General features: G+C 39.9%; 1 long non-coding RNA gene across 1 annotated transcript in view; it reads right to left on the bottom strand.

Moving 5' to 3' along the window:
- Positions 1–21779, bottom strand: part of LOC135580197 (uncharacterized) — a 77189-nt gene that overhangs the window by 54976 nt on the left and 434 nt on the right. The window contains exons 2-4 of the long non-coding RNA XR_010474509.1: positions 18817–18927; positions 8621–8727; positions 950–1291 (exon numbers count right to left, since the gene is read on the bottom strand). This is a non-coding gene — a long non-coding RNA (uncharacterized LOC135580197). The remainder of the gene's footprint in view (positions 1–949; positions 1292–8620; positions 8728–18816; positions 18928–21779) is intronic.

Here is a 21779-nt window from a genome sequence, read left to right as displayed (position 1 = left end):
GTCAAAAGCTTTGCTGAAGTCAAGGTTAATAATATCCACTGTTCTCCACATCAAAAGATGCTATCTTTCTGCACAGCTTCCAGCTAGCGTAGGGTTTGTCTTGTCTGCCTTTCTTTCCTTAAACTTAACCTTAACCTAAAAAGCTTTATCTGCCCACCATAAAAAAAATTAAATTTAAAGTGAGTACATACACTTTTAATACTAACTGCAAAAATCAAATACTATAGTTGAGTAAACACCAGTTATAGTTTGAATGCCAGAATGAAAATTAAGTATGAAGTGAAAATACTGACTTTCTCCATGTTCTAAACTTACATTATATTATTACTTTTTCACAGCCCTCTGGATGATCCAGTGCAACTAATTCAAGTTTTCTCATTTATTTTGGTTAGCTCAGGACCAAATTTCTAGATTTCACTATCAAGCAGCTATCAGAAAACACCACCTTCTTTACACACCAGCTTCTAATAGAGATGGGAGACACAATCTGGCCAGGAAGCTCAGGCTTTAAAATTACAAGGCAATAGAATGATGTCTCCCATGAGACCATACATCAGTTCAGGGGGTTATAGTTCAGTCACAAAACAATCCAAAACAAGACTTTTTAATCTTAACTCAACAAACCCAAGCATTCAAACATTTCTCACAAATGCCACATCCAAATTCTCTGTTCACAGACAGCACCCTGGGAAGCAAGAGGCTTTTTCCATTTATGGTTCTTGTAAACACTTCAGTGATCAGGATTTACTATTGATCAAAACTACAGTCTGACATAAGTTTGTAAATATCCCAAAAGCCATCAGCTTATTTCCACGCATAGAGATTTGGTGATACATGCACAACAACACACACAAAGCCAAAATCAGAGTTGCAAGGTAGTTCTGATTTTCTTAAGGATCAGAAAGATTTTTGCCCCTGTTTCCCTACCGATTTCCATTCCCACGCTTACCTTTAGGAACTGATCCAAAAGCAGGGAAAGCTGTTCGGCCTTCTGCCACTGTCAGGTCCCTTCTGGGCTTGCAAGGTAGAGCAGCCTTCTCTGATGGGGAAGCACCTTGTGACTCCCTCACTGGTGTTTAGAATGATCAGTGGTAGTTTTAGAGTATTTTCAGACTTTCCACAATAGTTTTTGTAGCAGCCTGCTGGAATCCTAATGTTCACAGCCACGTCCTCCATTTCAGCACACCTAGCAGTGCTTGTGAGAGGGGAAACTACATCAAAACAAGCCTCTTCCTATGTGTCTCTGGGAGTAAATAAAGAACAAGCAGTCTGAGTGCATCCCTGCAGTTTTCTGAGGAAAAAAAAAAGTGATGTGTATTAGTTCATTTTCAAATATTTGACAGACTTTTCTAGAAGACACGTTAAATTCCTACAGAGCTTAAAGCAGCTCAAAGTGTACTATACCAGCACAAATACATGCATTATTAGTTATTATAATACCTGATAATACAGGTATTATCTGTTCTGGCAATGTCAGGGAATAGCAAGAACAGGGCTGCTCTAGGAGGCAGGAGGAGCCGGGGGCAGAGGAAGACCATGGCACCAGCAGAACGCAGTTCCACCATGCCCAAGCACAGAAGGGTGGTGACAACAGGTCTCATCAACAGTTCAACAATTGTCAGGGAAAGGCAATGCAACAAGTCACATCCGAGGTCAAGCAAGGAAATCCAAACAACAGTTCAGGACCAGCAAGGAAGCAGACTGAAGGCCTGAGCTGAAATGGGGCTGTTGAAGCAATGGACCTCTGTAGGTGTGGGTCCCAGGCGAGGTTGATCATGGCAATCAAGGCCTATTGGTGCACTTTGGGCTCTGATAAGTAGTTTGATTTAATATTAAAGAAACACCAAGGGAAATAGGAGAGGGTTTCTTATTAAAGTGTTTTTTGGCATTCTTTTTAAGTCTGGGACCTCACCATCTACTCTATCATTTTCATACTCTGAAAATGGAAAACTGATCCACAAGTGATGACTGTCCTTCACAGAAACTGTGAGCTTCCACATGGATTGTGTTCAAACATAGCCTACTTGACAGTGCTAGAGTACCTAAGGAATGAGGTAGGGCATTGCCCAGGGATGAAAATAATTTTGGAGTTTATCCCACGTACTCTATAAGATGAAAGTATCTTTTACTCTTCCAAAGTGGAACACAAGACTATCTGAATCTGCTCACATAGACAGGACCATAATAATGAAGGCTGATACATCCATTATTAATTTCATATTTGCTAAACTTCCTTCGCAATTAAACATTATTTACTAATAATTCTATGCTATATAATCTAGCCCCTAAATGTGGATTAAAGTGGATTAATTGCACACTGTCCTTGATAGTTCTATTCACTACTATCATAAAAGGCAGCTCTCAAAAGAAATCATCTCCCTGAGACAGGACTCACAGTATGACTCAGTGTTTTCTCTCTTAAAAGGACTGCATTCCTCTCATTCCCTGGTTTAAGTCTTATAATAGATCATGATAGAGCTAAGATATGCACACTGTATAGTCATCACTTTGCAAGTTGATTTACTACCACACAAACCATTTAGAGTTCTCCAAAGAAGCTTTGATGGCTTTAATATCAGAATCTTTCTCCAAGGTCTGCTTTGGTATCAATATTTGATTAAATTAAAACCTAATTAAAGTCTAAAATGATGTGCATTTTCTCTACATTAGACAGACCTATTTGCATTCCATGAAAGATTATTGATGTGGCAGCATGCCATTTGATTCAGATAAATTCAAAGATGTCCCAATGAAATTTGTCTTTTTACCACCAGCTCTCTGCCCCACATAGGCTGTATTTCTCTTCTTTATCAGGTGCCCAGGGCCTAAAAGTTTAGACAGATTTCATTACCTGAGGTAGATAGTGCATAAAAACATTTAATTGGTAGTAGCCAGCCCACTGAACCATTCCTTTTCTTTTCTTTGTCCCCACCTCCACTGACGCTGATTACAAGACATTTTGCTCAGGTTTTGTTCCTGAGTGCAAGAGACATTCTTCAGTACCTGAAACCCATCATTAACTCTCTTCCTCTTCAGGTGTTCTTTATTTGTCTCCCAGGTATTTTGCTCCACAGAAACTCACTAAAGCATAGCAGTGTCCATAACAACCGGTGAATTTTAATTAACTTCATCTAAGGAAAGTTGTCTTAAAGTTGCAACCGAAACAATTAAGGCATTTTAGCTGAAAACAATGGGATGGTATTTTGCTATTGGAGGTACATTTTCAAAAGGGTTCCTTGTTTTAAGGCACAAATCCCTATTGAGTCTGTATTGATAAAGAGTAGAAAGCTCATCTGTGGCATAAAAAGTAACGTTGTTTGTCTGCCACAAACATTTGACACAGATAATTTTAGTTTTTAGAAGAGAATGGAAGTGGCTTGGTCATTTATAATCAAGATAAATCAAGCAAATACGGACAGAAAAGCCAAACCTTGATCACTCTATAAGCCTCCAATACTTAGCCTTCGAATTTGTGAAGAAAATATGAGTGCAATGATCATGAATGAATATGAGATTTAAAAAATATAATTAAAGATTTCTTTTCTCAAAAGTGCTTCCTGACAGGTCACATTTGCAACTGGTTGCTCAGAGGGCTGGCTGCTACTCTTTGCTTGGTTTTTTCTCATGCAAAACGAGGCATCCTAAACAGGAACGTGAGCTGGGCCTTTTTAAGTCAGTGGCGAAGCCATTCATGTCACAAACACAGCCCTCTGATTTTTGGCAGCCAAAACCTGTCCTTTATAAAGTCTTCCAAGTGGCAGTCCTGGTTGTTTGCCCTCAGACCTTTCCTTCTTCCCCCATTTCTCCTGCAGCAGAACAGTTCTGTCTCTCCCATGCTTTAACCTTCTTTTTACCACTACATGAGAGACAACCCAGTCGCACTCCTCTCCAGCCTTGAATTCAAAAACCCTACACCCAGATACAGTTCTTGAGGCATTCACAGCACTATCTTGCTTCAGGATATCCAAGAGCCTTCTCTGTTACTGCCTTCTTCTACAACGTTTTATCATTCCTTAGAAAGCACACAGTAGAACTCCCTATACCACTTTCTCCTCTTTTTTTCTGTGTATCTTCACAAAGTGCAGATAGGGATCTCTTCCAGGTCTCATTATAAGGGGCCATGTCAAACTGTAAGTTGGGACTGAGCACCACATTTTCCCTGTAAGTCTCACAATGAATATCTAGGAACATTTTTCCTATTGGTCCCAGCAGACATCTCCTACAGAGCTTAATCAGAAAGGCCACTGAAAAGGCTACTAAGCTGCTTGTTACAGTATCACATTTAACCATAGTGATTTGTTACTGGATTTTGGTAATAGGTATTTAGGACAGGAATATTCCTTGTTTCTGCTCTGAATTAATGTCATAAATGAACTTTACACCAACTTTATATTTCAAAATTAATATAATAGATAATTGATAGATATTGTATTTGTGAAGCCTCCTACATGCAGGGCATATAAAAACTGTGTTGAAAGACCATTCAGATTCTCAGCAAACATATTTTTTTCTTCATACAAGTCACTAGAATTTTTCTGAATTGTACCTGCTGAGCCTGTAATGGAAAACAGTCAACTGTGGATTTGCTGTGCATAACGTAGGAAAGAGAGAATTAAGTATTCCTCTGTTATCCCATATCTGTTAAACCTGAATTTGTTCTGCTGCTTTTCTAAAATGAAATCTCTTGGTAAGTCTTCTGTGATTACTTCTTACATTACGTAAATCTGTTTACTGCCTGTTGCACTTCTATTTATTGCAATACCCAAGCACTACACACACTTTTGTCACATTTATTCTCTGGTGTAGGAAAGAGCTACTGTTCTCATTTCAGATATGGAAAACCAAGACATAGAGCAGTCAGTTTATATATCAGTTAGGTATCAACTCAAGCTCATGCATTAACTGTTGGGCATCACTTCCTTCAGGAACCAGCAGAGTCTGAATTCCATCACAACACTGCCCATTGTTTAACAGCTGATTTCCATTAGCAGCATTATAGCAATCATCTAATCAGCCATCTAGGTTTCCTTTGTTCTGTCACAGTTTCCTCATCTTAAGGAACAAGAGTATTTGAAGGTTTCTGTTTGTTGTTTTGTTTTTTTCCTATAAATCTAAGTTATGAGTAACTAGTGGTATCCCAACTCTTAGCTGGGACAGGGTGTGGAACAGGGCAAAGCACTTTAGAGGTGTCAGAAAGATTGAGAAACTAAGTGAGAAGCAATACATAAATGGCTACTGGCACCAAAAAGCAGTAAATGCTGCTATTTATGGAGGGAAAAGTTCATTTGGTAGGAGAGAAAGATTAGAGGTTTCTGAGGTCTGAGTTGCTGAGAGCTGAATGAGAAGTGAGAAAGACAGATGTTAGCCCCTCACCTTGTGCTGCTGCTTTGACTTCCACTGCCACAGCAGGCACTTTTCTCTGGCCTGATCCCTCAGACAAGGCAGCATGAGAATGTGTTTCCTGGGCACTGCTGGGACATCTAACGATATCTGCAGCATACCTATAACTCAGCTGAATATGTGACACCTCAGCAGAGAGGCAGGGATGCATGACTACTGTGTGAGATACATGACATACTCTCCATAATGTCCCCTTCTTTTATTTCCCCTGCAATGGTGGGTCTTTTTGGAGTTAAAGAGCTCTATTTTCTCTGTTCACCTCACTTCCCTTTTTTTTTTTCAAGGCTATCTGTGGAGATGGGCTTCTCTTCTTGCTGGCACATTTGCCATAGTGACCAGTCTTTCCTGAGCGATGTGCTATGTCCAGACCCAGCTTACACAGATGAGTGGTTCTAACCACTCGAAGGACACTTGAAGCCTGCTCTGTCAGTCAGGCTCTTTGAACAACTGGTATTATGATTAATAAAAATACACCCTTGAGAAGCTAGAAGATAATTGTGCCTGGTACAATTCAAGGAATACATAATTTTTTCTTATCCACTGGCCAGAGTTACAAACAAATGGCCATATGAAGAAAAGGAATTATATTAAGCTCATTAAAAATAATTTGACAGAAAACAGAGGATTTACTTTCACAAAACTGGGTTATGAGTCAAATAATCAAACATACTGTCTTTTCTTTAGCAATTCAATGTAATTTCCATTATATTGGTGCGATATTTACAATACAGAACATATACCTTGATAAAAATCTCTGTCTTGCAAGCATACTCAGCATTTGCTTGTGGCAGAGGAAGTATAGGCAATGTTTTCCTTCAGCCTACACTTGGGCATGTCCTCTTCAGGAGTCAACAAATATGAATCTTTAGTTATTTTAGAGTTAAAGTGATATAAAAAAATCCTGTGTTGGTCTGTAGCCTAATTCTACAGATAGGGTTTATTTAAACCTTATCTGCCCAGGATGGCCAGTTAGTATTTACTTTACAACTCTCACATTAAGGCTAAAGAATTATATATCCAGCTATTTATCCGATCCATTAGTCTCTCTTCCACAGTTTGATAGCTGATTTGATATTCAGTGTTATCATAGATAATTATCTTGTTATAGCTAAATGAAATATGCATTTGGAAATGTTCATTAATACCATTATCATTAATTGGTTCTTACCTGAATCTCACTGCTGCAGGGACTTTTCAAGATTAAATGACAGATTGCTGCTAGCCTTTTTTTAAAGTAGAATATTAATAGCCTCCACACACTGCAAATTAAGTCTGATGGGCCAAATCCTGTTCTCCTACTGATTTAAAAACAAAGTCATAGTGTTTAGACTATTCTTACTTTACACCAAGATACCAGGGTTTAGAATCAATCCCAGTTAGCTTTTTTATATTTAGTGCAACATTATATGTAGCCATCTTAATCTCTGAACACATTGAAATTAATTTCATTTTGCCTTTTACTGGACACAGTTGCTGAGATGCATAGAGGAACATTCAGGAAAAGCCTGAACTTCAGTTAATCAACAGTGGTCTCGCATTAAGTTCTCCTCTCACTAAGCCTCTCTCACTTCCAACCTCACCTACCCACGCTGGTGTCCTTGTAACTCCTGAGTTTAGCTGTCATCCGCCAGCATAGATGTTGCACTAGGTAGTAACTGAGACACCAACTGACTGCAGCTGAGGATCCAGCCTTGGGAATACACAGCCACAGGTGTGTCTGTGGTGGTCATGCATCAGATATTGCATGTTCAATAGCCTTTACACCTAAAGTTGCACCTGCGGTGTACTGCTAAGCTGTCAGTCTGTAACATAAAACAACCCAGTAATTGGAATAGCAGCTGCCTTGTGACCCATTAAGACTCCCTCTCGTACAGCTTGCCCTCCCCAGATTGTTTCTGAGTGTCTAAGTGAAACACTTTCTGAAAGGACAGGCAAAGGAAACCACAGGAGTCATGCTAAAACCCTGGAATACAGAGTTTATTCACTTTTGCCAACACTGAATGAGTCCTAAAATCACAATGGCTATTTGGCTCCCAGCCTTTCCATCAGAATGCAAAAAGATTAAGCAGTATTTCATCATACACAAAGCTATATCCTGTCTGATTAAAAGCAAATGAGATTCTTGATCCAACTTGTAGGATTAAGTATCTCCAAGAGAGATGACATGGGTACTACAACATACTTATTATAAATAATTTACTCATAAGAAGAGTCCACACTGGGATTGACTAAAGGTGTAAAGAACTGATTTGTCTTGGTCAGCATATTAATTGACTTCTTGACTTCTCTCATGCAACGTAAAACAAATTATCTGCTGCAGCAAAGGAAATGCATTTAACCATCCAGCTGGCGAAGTCCTACATGGCAGACACTTGTATTTGGAACAGCCATTTCAAAGAATGCAGCAGCCATTTGCAGAATTTCAGCAAGGGAAATCTATTGCAAAAACCAGTAACTGCTGGAAGAGAGAAATGTGTGTGTGGACATATGCATGAATGTATAAGGAGGTAGGAGATTCTTCAAACTCTCTCTTAATCCTGCAGAGAAATCTCCACAGGACTTCAGCATAGATTTTTTTTTTCTTAACTTGGCAGCTTTCATTTTACCAAAATGACACCTGAAGTAGCATGTAACAAAAAAACAAAAAGCTGACACAACCCAGCACACCAAAGAAACCCACACACAACACACTTCTTTCCCTTCCAAAACTCAGGCCCGGATCTCTACAAGTCAAAGAATTTACTGTGCAGGTAAATGACACAGATTAGTCAGTTTTTCCAACTGAGAAACACTTACCTGAGATGACAGCAAGATGCAACTTAAAGCCTAAAATATGTTAGATGGTGGACAATATGCTCTTTCAGACTCTGTGAACAAATCTGGTCCTGGAGTACAATATATAAATGTACCTCACATGCAAGTACTATTATTTCTAATGAAAAAACAATAATAATAAAAACCCTTTCCTCTAATAAAATTACTACTAAAAGTTATCATTAATGGCAGGCTTTATAACAAATTCTGTTGCCCTCCTGCTGTCCTCTGCACCTGCTGACTGTCTTGCATGGCCTGCCTCCTGCCTTGTCCAGCTGTTTTAGATATTTCACTCAGCAATGCTTTTTAATGACAAGAGTTCTGGGAGGCTGCTTCTCCACCAAGTATGCTCAGTGTGAAACTGCCCCTCTTTGTCCTTATGACACATAAAGGAAGCCTGACTCACCTGTTCTCCTCCTGTTGGCCCAGACTTCTAATTTATTGGTAGCTCTTTGCAGCACCACATCGTTGCAAATCAGTAGTAAACACAGCGGAGTCCATCACAGAAGAATCCTGCCAAAACAATTTTGGATCTAATTATTCTATTATTTTCACTACCACAATGCATGTAATTGAAGAAAGAAAAACCTAACTTGGTTTCTCAGGCTTTGTTGCTCCCAAGGTACCACAAAAATTAATTGGCCAGGCAGTGTTCACAGCCCAAGTTTTACCAAGTGAACAGGAAACCTCCTCACAGTGGATTTAACACAGAGCACACACCTACAAAGCAGGTGAAGGGAATAGTGAGATTCACCTTGTTGAACACAGGGAGTCTATTTAATAGCATCATAAGGACAGACTCAGAACTCAGCAGATGAGTTGGAAAAATGGTTCTGATAAATGTTGAAGTTACCCATCGAATGCAGTCACTGGAGGTTTGTGCCATTTCCGTGCTGACTGCAGACGGCAGATACCGTGCCCTCAATTCAAAAGGGAGACAATCTGCCTTCTGTATAGCACTGCTTTTATTTAAGCCAAAGCCAGTGAGCCACTGGGCTCCATGCCACCTGACAATGAGAAACACAAATTACAGCAGCAAATGGTCGTTTTAGCATAAACAATGTTTCCAACCTTCTTTGATTCTGCTCTTCCCTAATCCATATTTACTGGTTTGAGGAACTAATTCTTCCCATTTTCCTGCCACTATTTGCGTGACTGCAGCTGCCTTTACTGATATGTGATGAATTACATGAAAATAAAGAAAGCATGTATGAAAAGGATATGAAAACTACAACCAAGCAAGACCCACATTACAGGTGTCTCCCCCATTCCAGACACAGCTTGCCTTTGTTTCCCACACTCAGCTGATATGGCACAATCCCAAACTAATTTTAGGCAGCAGGAATCCTTCTATTGGCTTCAACACATTTCAGAGCAGAGGTAAGGAAGGAAAAGTTGTTACAGTTCCAAAACAACATTTTTACTATTCAACAAGGAATCACTCAAAAACCAGTTTTTGCCAACTTTTAGCAGAACTCTTGAGGAGCAACAAGCTGTGCTGTACAACTCTATCCTCCTGAGGCCAATTCTTTTTTCCTAAACCCCTAATCTTAATTATCTTTGTTGCTGACCACTCAAGAAAATAATAATTTGATTTTAAAAGTTGTTTAGCCTAGGAAGAGGCAGGAAATCAAACAGAACAGCGTATTCCTATATTAAAAGAGCAGTTTGGCCTCTTTGCTCCATTAAGTTTCAAAGCTTTACTCCTAAAGATTCTACTAAATTTCCCTCTGAAAAGACTGCTACTGCCAATCAAGGGAAGCAAGAAATTACACACTTTTACAATATTCAAAAGCTGTAAAGCGAATGAAACATCCTCAGAATAGTTTAATGAAAGGTCATCTGACTTTATGGATGCATATGCAGGTTCTGGAATCCCAGTACACCAGGAAGTTCTAGCATACTTCTTAGGGCCTCAGTAAAGACTCAGTTGCAGAACAAGCTGAATTTCTTCATGTTACAACAGAGTTATCAATTATTGTTTTGGAAGCTTAAAGTGCTTGATATGCTTTTTGATAGATGTCGGCCCATTTTATGGTGATGGCCCACTAATACCAAAGATAGCTGATACCCATGGACTAGAAGTCACCTGGAAGTCCATTTCTTTAGACAGTCTTGGGACACCCTTTTCCTGAGTCACCATACCCACATACCAATAAGGAATTTTCACACTACAGTGACCAAAGTCTCTTCCCTTTTGCCTTCTTTACCAACAGTACAAACACCTTTCTCCATGTTGTGCCTAAATACACGTGCACAAGGTGACTTTAAGACAAAGATATAAGCCCAGCTGGGCAACATCACTGCATTGACCTTACACATAGGTTAGCTATACATTTGTGCACGTGACATGTATATTAGATCATAAGGTAAACACATTAACATACAAATTACCTATCTAGCAATATGGTGAAGGGTTATCACAATAAGCAGCTTTGGAAGGCCTCTGCCTTTCCCTTTCTGCAACTTCTGCCTAGTGATTTTTGGTTTGGGGAAAGGGGATTCACATTTATTTGAAATACAGCACCAACCCACAGATTCCTATTTTAAAAGTTCCAGTGCTCAGGAATGTTTGGATTTGGGGTGTTGGTTTGATTGATCACAAGGCCAGAGTTACTTGACGATGGCTTGCTAAAGCTCAGGTTTGTTACGGTTCCCCAGCTTTCAGAACTCTAGGGTATACGGGTTTTATTTGTCTCTGATTTTTCCTTTAAAAGTTGTGAACTCTTTTAATCACAAACAATGATCTAGAACCAAACCATAACATGGCAAAATTAAATGTTGAAAACGTTGCATTTCCCAGTGCTACACTTCAGTGCTTACACATTGTATTTTCGTTTCGTGAAACTAACATGTATCTGTGACTTCTAGCAGGTAGTAGGTGTAACTTCAATGTAATTTAAACTTTCATATCAAAATATTATTTGTGGGAAGAATGATGTTTGTTTATAGGGTTTTATTCGTCCCAGAAATGTTGCTATAAAAAGGTAACATTGCATCCCTTTTATAAACACAGCAGGATTGGGAAAGCATTCCAGGACATATATCTGTCACTGTAGCTTGTATCACCCTATAACTCTGCTTAGCTAAAATCACTCTCTAATAAGGAAGTGTAATGGAGTTATTCTGATAGCACTGAAAGGCGATTGTGCAAGTGACAGATGTCAAAAACATCATTCTTACTCAATTCTCTCTTCACAGCTGAGATAAAATGGAATAGCCTAATTGCACTTGTGCTCATTTGGTGTCTTTGGAAGTAAGAAGGTAGGATTTTAACACCTATTCTACATTCTTGTAGTCTTAGGTTTGAGCTTTGGTAGCCAGAGAGAGATGAAATGCAGTTTCATTTTCTGTCTTCTAGGGAGAACAAGTTTGGCTCTGCCCATCACCCTGCAACAGGGAAAGGAGCCCAGGCAGCTGCCGATCTGTTTGTGCACAGCAGGCTGAGGGCTGTGAGGGGTGGAAAATGCAGGTCTATAAAGTTAGTTCCAAGGCAGTCACAGCAGACAAAAGATCAGTTTAGTGCCTTTGTTCTTAGGCTGCAGTTGTGTGTGGCGTCTGGGAAATTCCTTTTGACATCCAAGTCACACAGAAAGGCACTTCAGGTATATACAGCACAAGCACAATATTCCCTTTTTATGGGTAACATTTACCTGCAAGGCTTGGCTATCTTATAAAGTGGCATTTAAGAATATTCTCAAGGGGTCTCTCATCAGCAAAGAGAAAAAATATACTTGTACCTTGCTTGGCTTCTACATTCTGTATTAAAAAAAAAAAAAAAAAAAATTAACCTGTTCCAGCCACACAAAATGTAAATAGATATTTTACTATCATCTCACTGTTAGCTAGCACTGAGCTTTAAAATTCAGCAGCTTGACCATACTGAAAGGAAAACAAAAGAAAAGACAAGAAGAACCCATGTTCTCTGAACCAACAAGTCTTGAATTGCTACAGGAGAATGGGAGAAAAGGATTTGAATTAAGTCTTTCACTCAGAATCTATAATATGCAGGCTTTGAGATAACAAGAGAAAAAAACATTTCTGCAGAGGGGTTGTGGTGAGGGGAGGAGAAAATGTGAGAAGTCTGCACAAGAAAACAAATACCTTGTACTCAGTCATGAAACTTATATAAGAGTTGTAGCCAAATAGCTTTATTTTTCAATTACCAGACAAGCTCATTTATGGAATAGCTTGAGCCTTGCTTTCCTACAGTTCTTAGAATAATAGAAAACTAACTAGAGAAAACTGGCAGATGCAGTTTTTATCAATAAAGCTCTGCTTAGAGGAGTTGAAAATCTTTTCCTTTCATGCTTTCAAGTTCTTATTGTATACAATTGTTTTCCTCAGGGGATTATACCTGATCCCATGAAGCTTTCCCTGCCAAGACAGTCCAGCCTCATTGTGGAATAAGCAGACATTGATAGGCAGGGACCACAAGTGAGACTGTGGCAGCTCTGGGCCCCCCTCTCCCAGCAGGGTATTGCTGCTCAGCCTGTAAGGGTCACCTGAGCATGGCTTAAAGCATCTGGAAAGGAGAGGATATCTGAAGGCCAAATATTTTAAAAATGCAAGCCCTTTGCCATTTCTTTATGAACCTCTCCCATCAAATAAAATAGATTAAACATTGTTTGTTTCCAAATGTGCTGGAAATGAAAATAACTCCAGTTATTGAAGCCGTGGGAGGTACAATGGATATTTCAGCTGTAACGGGTTGAGAATGGCTGTTCAAAGTTTCCCTTCAAGGTCTTTGTAGCAGATGAATCTTCAAAAGAAAACATACTTTGTTAACTTTCATTTGAATACATCCTGCTGCAGTCAGACAGCCCACTTAAAATGACACAGAGGTAGTAAATTGTTCTACTGATTGGTTAGCTGGAGTTTAACAGCTTGAGCTTATCAGGAAAACGATAGGAACAAAAGTGTTGGATGTATCATCGTTCAGACAAGACCTTCTATTCTCCCTGAACCTCTGAGGTGAAGGCCTTTAATTCCTCTTTGTGGTAAAAGATGCATCATGAAAACATTGGAAGATGGACAAAGGCCACCCAGAAGGGGTCTTATTCAACAAGCCTTGCATACAGCATCCCACAAGAAACCCTCTTAATGTGAAGTATTTCAATAGCTGCATTTGTGTACGGGTCCATGTGTTTCCAAGAAAGCGTTTGCTTCTAGAAGTCCCTTAAGAGGTAGAAACAACAGGAGATCTTGTCCTTGAGATACTTCCGATATCTAGCAACCAAAAGATGATGAGAAGTACAGGCTTCCTGTTATTTTATTCTGAGAAATGGCACCCCAAGGCATTAAAATGCCCATGAAAATATGGAGGGCCAGATTTTCACAGGCACTCACAGAACACACTGTTGAGTGGAGATTCAAAATGCTCAGTTCCTGTTTTCTGGCCAATCCATTTAGGCTGCCGACTTCTGGCTCTGAATCCTCTCCAGAGCTCAATGGCTTGTGCCCAATAACATGCACATGCCACTAAGCCCAGCATTGTCAGACAACTACAAGCCGATCAGAAGCATTTGTAGGTTTGGTTGTTTCTGTTTGATGTTACAGTCAACCTTTGAATAATTGCCTCTGAAGAAACAGGAGTAAACAATACACATCCAGTCTGGCCAAAAGCATTTTATCAATGCCAAAATCTCCACAATGTACAAGACTGTACAATAGACAACGACAACCCCTCAAAGGCAGCTATGATTGTTGCATGAAAGAGTAACAAAACTCAATTAACCAATTAAACTGTTTGCCAAGAGACTAAGGAACTCACTGCTCAGACATATACAAAATTAGGCTAAATAGAAAGTGTAAAGCCTAAAAAGATAGGATGGCCTTACAAGAAAGTAAATACCACAGGTATCAGTTGGCAAGACAGCTCCAAAACTCAAGTGGAAAAGGACACCATAGATCATGAAAAGGCCAGAGAGAGAGACACTGAGCACATTCCAGCAGTGGTGTTAATTTAATACTCTGAAATAAAACACAACATGGAAATCCACCAGTCCAGTAAGAGCTCTCAGTTGTGTTGGGTATGAAGTCAAAGATACATATATCTTATATCCTCTTAGGTTGGTGTTGTAAGAGGTTCTATGTGTGACACCACTACTTGGAGCTTCAGGTAGAGAATCTATATACCAGAATTTAAAAGTAGATGTAACCTTCCTGATTTAACCCCATCTCCTATATTTCTCTGGTTTGTTTTGTAGCATTATTAGAAATGTGACTATAGCCCTTAGTGAAATCAGACAGATTCATGAAAGTGAAATCATGCCTGACCAACCTGACAGCATTTTATGATGATATGACTAGCTTGGAGGATGAAGAGAAGACAGTTGATGTTGGTTATCTTCACCTCAAAGCTTTTGACACTGTCTCCCATAATATCCTTACAAACAAAATATGAACTATGGGCTAGATAAATGTTTCAGTGAGATGGACTGAAAATGAGCTGCACTGCCCAGCTCAGAGTTGAGATCAATGGCACAAAGTCCAGCTGGAGGCCAGACACTAGCGGTGTATGACATGGATGAGGTCACTGCTGGGGCCCACATTGTTTAACATCTTCATAAATGACCCGTACAGGGGGACTGAGGGCAGCCTCTGCATATTTGCAGATGATACGCAACTAGAAAGAGCGGCGGATGCACCAGGTGGTTGTGCTGCCATAGAGTGGCACAAGGACAGGCTGGAGAAATGGGCCAGCAGGAATCTCATTAAGTTCAGCAGAGGGAATTGCAAAGTCCTGTCCCTGGGGAGAAATAACCCCCTGCACCAGGCTGGAAAGCAGGTTTGAAGAAGTGACCAGAGACTCCTACTGGACACCAATCTGACCACAAGCCAGCAGTGCGTCTTTATAGCAAAGAAGTCAATAGCCTTCTAGGATGCATTATGATAAGCAGCTGCTAGCATAAATCTGGAGTACAATGCCCAATGCTGTGGTCCCCAGGACAGGAGAGAAAGGGTCACACAGGAAGATGTCCAGCAAAGGGCCACAGAGATGATTAAAAGGATTTGCAGCATCTGACAAATGAGGTGAGGCTGAGAAGGTTGGGGTTGTTCAGTTTGGAGAAGACAAGGCTTGGGGGCATCTTGTCAATGTGCATAAATACCTGATGGGAGGGATTAAGAAGATGGAGCCAGGCTCTTCTTGGTAATATCCAGTGACAGGTGTCAGGACAGCAAGAAACAGGCACAAATTGAAATATAGGAAATTCCATTCAAACACAACAGTTTTTCTGTGAGGGTGGCCAAACAGTGGGACAGGCTGTCCAGAGATGTTGTCGAGCCTCAGTCCTTGGATATAACCAAAACCCTGACTGGCTATGGGCAACCTGCTGTAGCTGGCCCTGCTTTGGCAAGGGAGTTGGGCTTGACAATCTCTGGACATCCCTTCCAGCCTCAACTGTTCTGTGAAAACATGTCAACCACAGTTAGCACGTGTGAAAAATAAAGGCATCTGTAAAGTGTCAAGTTTCTGCATATATTTACTACATTTACCTTGCGGCTCTCTTCAGCTTTTCACCAAAGTAAATGTAACTTAGGTGCATATATCAAAAGAGAAGTAAATCTTATGACTGACAACTAATGACTAACATTAAACTACCTTTAACGTCCATGATACGGAGGTGGTGAACTTAAGCAGAAAAGTTGCAATTTAGCTTTGCACTCCAATGCGTTTTCCACCATCTTGAGCCTCACCAGATATATGCAATGTGTTTGTATACATTCACACACAGATCTTTGTGTACTTTAAAGAGTCTATCCTCTGTGTTTTAGAAAAATTGCTTGCTATTTCTGGTAAAACACAGGTGATATTTGATACTTCTATTCATTTCTACTGATATTCTCCCAGCTTACCCCTCCTTGTATAATATAATATCATATCTCCTGTTTGTTTCTGATTTTACTCTTTCACCTTTTCTCTTCCCAGTTTGTGATTCAGAGTCAGGTGACATCTCACGATAGCCATAACACATCTGAACACAATCCAAAATCACAGATCTGTCAGTTCAGTGCCAAAGACAGCCACGCTGTGTACAATTTGGCAAAGGCTAATTTAACTCTTTCCATCTGGTGTCTTTTTGGGTGTTGCGTGGTGATATTTGTTTTCTTCTTTTTTACAGATAGACTCCAAAGAGGCATTAAACCCGTAAAACCAGCTTCAGGTCTGTAAACACTGCTTCTATTAGAAGAGGGAAACTCATCCTTACTCTCCAAAATATCATTTAGGATTAAACTGATAGGAAGAATATGAGCGTAAAGAAAAATCTACTAAAGTCTGACCATTCTAGTACATGCCATGTATGTAATAAATCCTCCAGCAGTTTGTATTCTTAATTGCAGATGTCCATAAGCTATTTGCTTATTTTTCCAAGCTATTCAAGATTTTCAAACTTTTTTTTTATTTTTTCCCTCCCTTCCGGAAATGCTGATATGCATCATATGGATAAAGTAAACAGAGCACTCTGTTAGAGTTTCCCTTTTTACAAATGAGCCATAAAATTGTCCATTAATCAGCCTTGCTTCCCCAGGGGCCGGGCTGCATTGTTGAGGTTTCCTTTTCCATTTCTGATCCCTGTTTTGTTGAGGAGATTACAAAAAAAAAAAAAAAAAAAAAAAAAAAAAAGGTCACAATGCAGTAAACCAGGAAGAATAGGCTTTTGAAAACTGCCCTCCTCTCCACAGTCCTTGCACAGAGCTGGAGTTCTGATCAGTGGTGGAGAATTCTAAATTTAAACACTCCCTATTTTTCATCCTTTACCTTCTAGTAAAATAATAAACCTACTATGGCTCCTTCACCTCTCACACAGAGAACACAATGTTCCTACCTGTTTAAATTACAAGTCCCTTAGAACAATAGAAAGGCCCTTTAAGGTCTCCTGGGGTATCTACAACCAGAGAAATAATGAAAAGCCAAGAGAATTTACTGGGAATCTGGCTTTTCAGAACTTTACCTCCTGTTAATTCCAAAGAAAGGTATCCGTTCTGACAGAGGCTGAATTTATCGGAAGGGCATATCCTTCTAAAACGAGCCAGGAAAAAATGTACATCCGTTGTACTTGTTACTCCACAACGTGTGGCACAGAGTCAGCATCTCCACTGCACATCAGATCTCTGGAGATCCAACTCTTCACCCAGGACAGCCAAGTCTGCACCAAGGTGCATAGGGGGAGTGGGGTGAAGGAGTCAACCTCAATTGCAGCAGGGTTTCTAGCTGGCTTTGCTGTGTATTTTAGAATAAGTGGAAAGGTCACAAAGCTTACACAGGAGCACTGGAAGCTGATGTAGAATAGCACAGAATGAACAAAGTCCACCAACCCGTACATGATTATGCTACCTGTAGATGTGGCCTCTAGCTATCACAGGTTCAACTAGCATATAAAAGCTAATGCCTTTGTCTTCTATGTGTTAGATAATTTAAAACAAACTTTCCAATTAATCCTGTCCCTAATTAAAACTTAGGTTCTTATATTGCCTCTTCTGCCTTCCCTGTCTTTCACTATCTGTCACATGTTTGGGGGGAGATGACATAAGCTCCTTGCAGGGATATATTTTTAGCAGAGCAGCTTATTTAACACGCAAACCAAATACATAACCAAAGTGATTTTTTTTTTAAAGGGAAAGTCATCTCAAGGTTGACTTAAAAGCCAAACAGCTTTATCTTGCCAAAGTTTCAGTTAAGTGCTGCAGTGTTGAGCCCTGTATGTAAGACAAGACTGCTCTTTCCAGTGAAGCTCTGTTGATCTATGATCTAATCTAGGCTCTTTAAATAAGCCTTTAAGTGTGTAACTAAGACCCCCTTATTAATGTCTCGTTCTGTTATCACTGCAAGTAATTTAAATATACTAGTCATATTTGATGAATTCCTCCACAGATTTCCTTTCCTCCCAGAAATATGTGAAGCTTGGTAAGGAATACAGAGAGGAGAAAAAAATCCTTATGAGCTCAGTGGCACTACAACAACATTAGCCTCATGCACATAAAACACTGCAACGTCTGGACATGCATGCAATGTGACTCACTCACACCTAGTGAACAAGTTCTCTCATTCAAAGACTATAGAAGTGTGAGTTTCTTGAATCACTGATTTTATTAGTACAAACATGTTGAACTTTACTAACATACCTTTTGACTTTATTGGCGTACCTTATTTTATATGTCTTAAAAGACCTTGGCAGTTTTTCCACATTTAACTTAATCGAGATAGCATTCAGGAGAGAGAGGGGAAAAAAAAAAGAAAAGAAAAGAAAACCTAACTAAATCATAAAAGGAATTTCTCCTAATCTCTCTCACGGTAGTGGTGGCTAACCTAAGAAGGTACCTGCCACATAACCTGGCTTTTTCTCATGGGGGTTTCATTTATTCTTACCTAAAGTCAAACCTTACCGCAGCTCTCAATCCAGTTCAGTCTGAGCTACGGAAAGTGTCTTGAGTTTTCACATACTGTTGGGGAAGCCCTGTGTCCTGCATGAAACCTAAATAAATACTCATTATGCATATTTGTGTTGGCTTCTCTGTGACCCAAGAAAACTGTTCTTAAAAAAAGAGCGAATAAAAGGAAAACTTCTGAGAAACAATTAGCTGCCTTGGGAACAGTACCTGCCAAGTCAGCTCTTAACTAGTGCATCCAGTTGCCACAGAATTTGATCAGCTCCATAGCACATTGTGTCTGTCTTATCCCGTTGAGTCCCAGAACTGCTGAGCCTTTTTCTGTGGAAAAAAAAAAAATATATATCATAGAGGCCACATCCACCTTTTCTTAATCTTCCAGACCTAGAAGTGTGTTCCTTTTCTTACTGCTGCAACGACAGACGTTTAGCTCAGTGGTGAGATGAATGACTATGCAAAAGTTAAAATCAGGATCACAGTTCCATTCTTGCTTAAATAAAAATACCTGATGAAATATTTTACTCTGATCTTCAGCTGTCTTACCCATAATTGACTTAGACTTATATCCTTCAGCAGGTATTACGTTGATGAGAATTTTCTGTGCTAGTTAGGGAGACTTAAGCAAGCTCTGAGTTCTCTTTTAACAAGGAAGTGCCTCTAGGCAATTTCGGTTGAAACCCCTGTTCCTCCCTTCAGCAAACTGTTGCAAAACTGGCTGAGTAGTATGATCCTGCTGCCTTATGCCAAGTCAGTGACCAAAAGCAGCTCTAAAGCCAGTTAAGCTAAAAGAACTGGTGTAGAGCATGCAGAATGCACCAGAGAATCTCGTGCTGCTATGTTACTATATGGAGATATAAAAACAGTAAGAAATCACCTAAATGCCATAATTCAGCAACGTCTGGTTTTCCATTTCTTACAGATTCAACAAGAGGACAGTAACAACCTTTCAACTTGTTCACACTGACATACATACGTATATACCCACCCTTATACGTGCATGCACACATACACAGAACAAACAAGAAATCATGGATTCAAGAAGAACCTAATTATAACATCAACGAAGTAGAAAGTGCAGAGCTTTGTACCCATCCCTTTGCGGATACAGATCCGTGAATAGTGTACAACATTCTAAAGACACATTCTTGGTTCTTACTTCATAACCTTGAGTGGTAAAATTGTAGCATAAAGGTTCCTATCACAATGTGTACCACCAAATTGTGATATGTCAAAATCCAGACAAGAAACCACTGAAACCATAAATCCCTTCAATGAATATTACTAAGTCTGATGTTTCAGAAAGATAATTCAGCTAATTCCGTCCTAATACATAAATTCTAAACTAGTAGAGAATACAATATGGGTTACAGCATGCACTCATGAAGCAAGACTTAGTAAAAGACCCAAGGATATAGCTAATTCCTTATAATAGTCACCAGGAAAGAATAAATTCTCTGCCAACATGTCTTCCCTCCACTTTCTAACCCCATTTTAGAACTCTAAGAGGTCTCCTTCATTGTCCTTTTGCTTCCAGTAATGACCTGATTATTATATTTAATTCCTTGCTCTGTTAACAACCTTTGCAATGCAGAGGGTCTTGCTGGAAAAAATATGCCTGAAGGATTCATATCATTTGCATATTATTTTAAATACATTTACATGGCATTTTAATCAAGGAAAATGCAAACACAGTTATAACTTTTTATTTATAGAGTTCTTAAAAGGCACTCAGCAAAACATACAGACAAAATACAACCTCAGGGCTGAAGAGGAAAAAATGTCAGTGGGAAGACTGTTAGTATGTCTTGAAAATCCATCTGATTAATGTCCTGCTTTACATATAGCTGTTATTGATTGAGGCTATTTAGGAACTTGTAATATTTGGATTTAATAATTTTTATGATAGAAAAAATCTGTCTACAAATACCCACAAAGTGGTTCACACATAGGGCACAGATGACTCTCTTACTCAGTTCTGGATGTCACCTGACAGGTGTCTACTGGGACAGAGATGATTTAATTCATGGGTGCTTGCTATGGACAGATTCTTGCAGATCTCACATGACCTCCCCCTCAGATTTCAAAGTACTGCTGAAAAGAACACTGAGGGTCAGGGGTATTGAGTGACACTCAGCTGAACATGAGCCAGCAGTGTGTTCAGGTGGCCAAAAAGACCAACAGTATCCTGGCTTGTATCAGGAATAATGTGGCCAGCAGGACTAGAGAAATGACTGTGCCACTTTACTTGGCACTGGCAAGTCCCCATCTTCACCTCCAAGTTCAGTTTTGGGCCCCACATCATAACACAGACACTATAATACTAGAGAGAGTGCAGAGGAGGGCAATGAAGCTGGTGAGGGGCCTGGAGTACAGGTCTTATGAGGAGTGGTTGAAGGAACTGGGGCTATTTAGCCTGGAGAAAAGGAGGTTGAGGGGAAACCTTATTGATGTCTACAACTACCTGAAAGGAGGTTGTAGCATGGAGAGTGTTGGTCTCCCAAGTAGCGAGTGATAGGACAAGAAGAAATGGCCTCAAGTTGCACCAAGGGAGGTTTAGATTGGATATTAGGAAAAAATCCTTCACAGAAAAGGTTGTCAGGCATAGGAACAGGCTGCCCAGGTCAGTGGTGGAGTCACCATCCCTGGAGGAGTTCAAAAGGCAAATAGACGAGGTTCTCAGGACATGGTTTAGAGCTAGAGTTAGGCTGTGGTTGGACTCAATGATCCTGAGGGTCTCTTCCAACCACAATGATTCTATGATTCCATGAAGTTAACCTGACACCTATTGCATACCCCCAAATTGCTATGATTTGGTCAGCCTAGTTACATCCTACGTTTCCTTTAAATATGCCAGCAGTAAGGGAGAAGGGTCACAAAAAATGAAATTGGCCTCACACCATCTTGCTTGTCACCTAGTTACAGGTCTCCTCACCCAACCCTTCCCAACAGCAGCAGCAGCAGACAGAAGCTCTCTTCCTCCCACCAAAAATACAGCTATGCCAGTGGCTGACTCAGCTTTGTTCCCTGTAGAGCTTCTATATATTATAACTTCCCTTGTACAATCCCTCTAGTTGGGAAGTAGTGAGCTCTGGAGAGGTGAAACTGGAGTACCAATTCCAAAAAACCAAGTAGTTCCTCAAACCCAGTCGGCCTCTCTCTGTAATTACAAATAA

This window comes from Columba livia, chromosome 9 (assembly GCF_036013475.1).
Source record: "Columba livia isolate bColLiv1 breed racing homer chromosome 9, bColLiv1.pat.W.v2, whole genome shotgun sequence".
NCBI lineage: Eukaryota > Metazoa > Chordata > Aves > Columbiformes > Columbidae > Columba > Columba livia.
The sequence above is the reverse complement of the archived record's forward strand: the minus strand, read 5'-3'. Positions and strand labels throughout refer to the sequence as shown.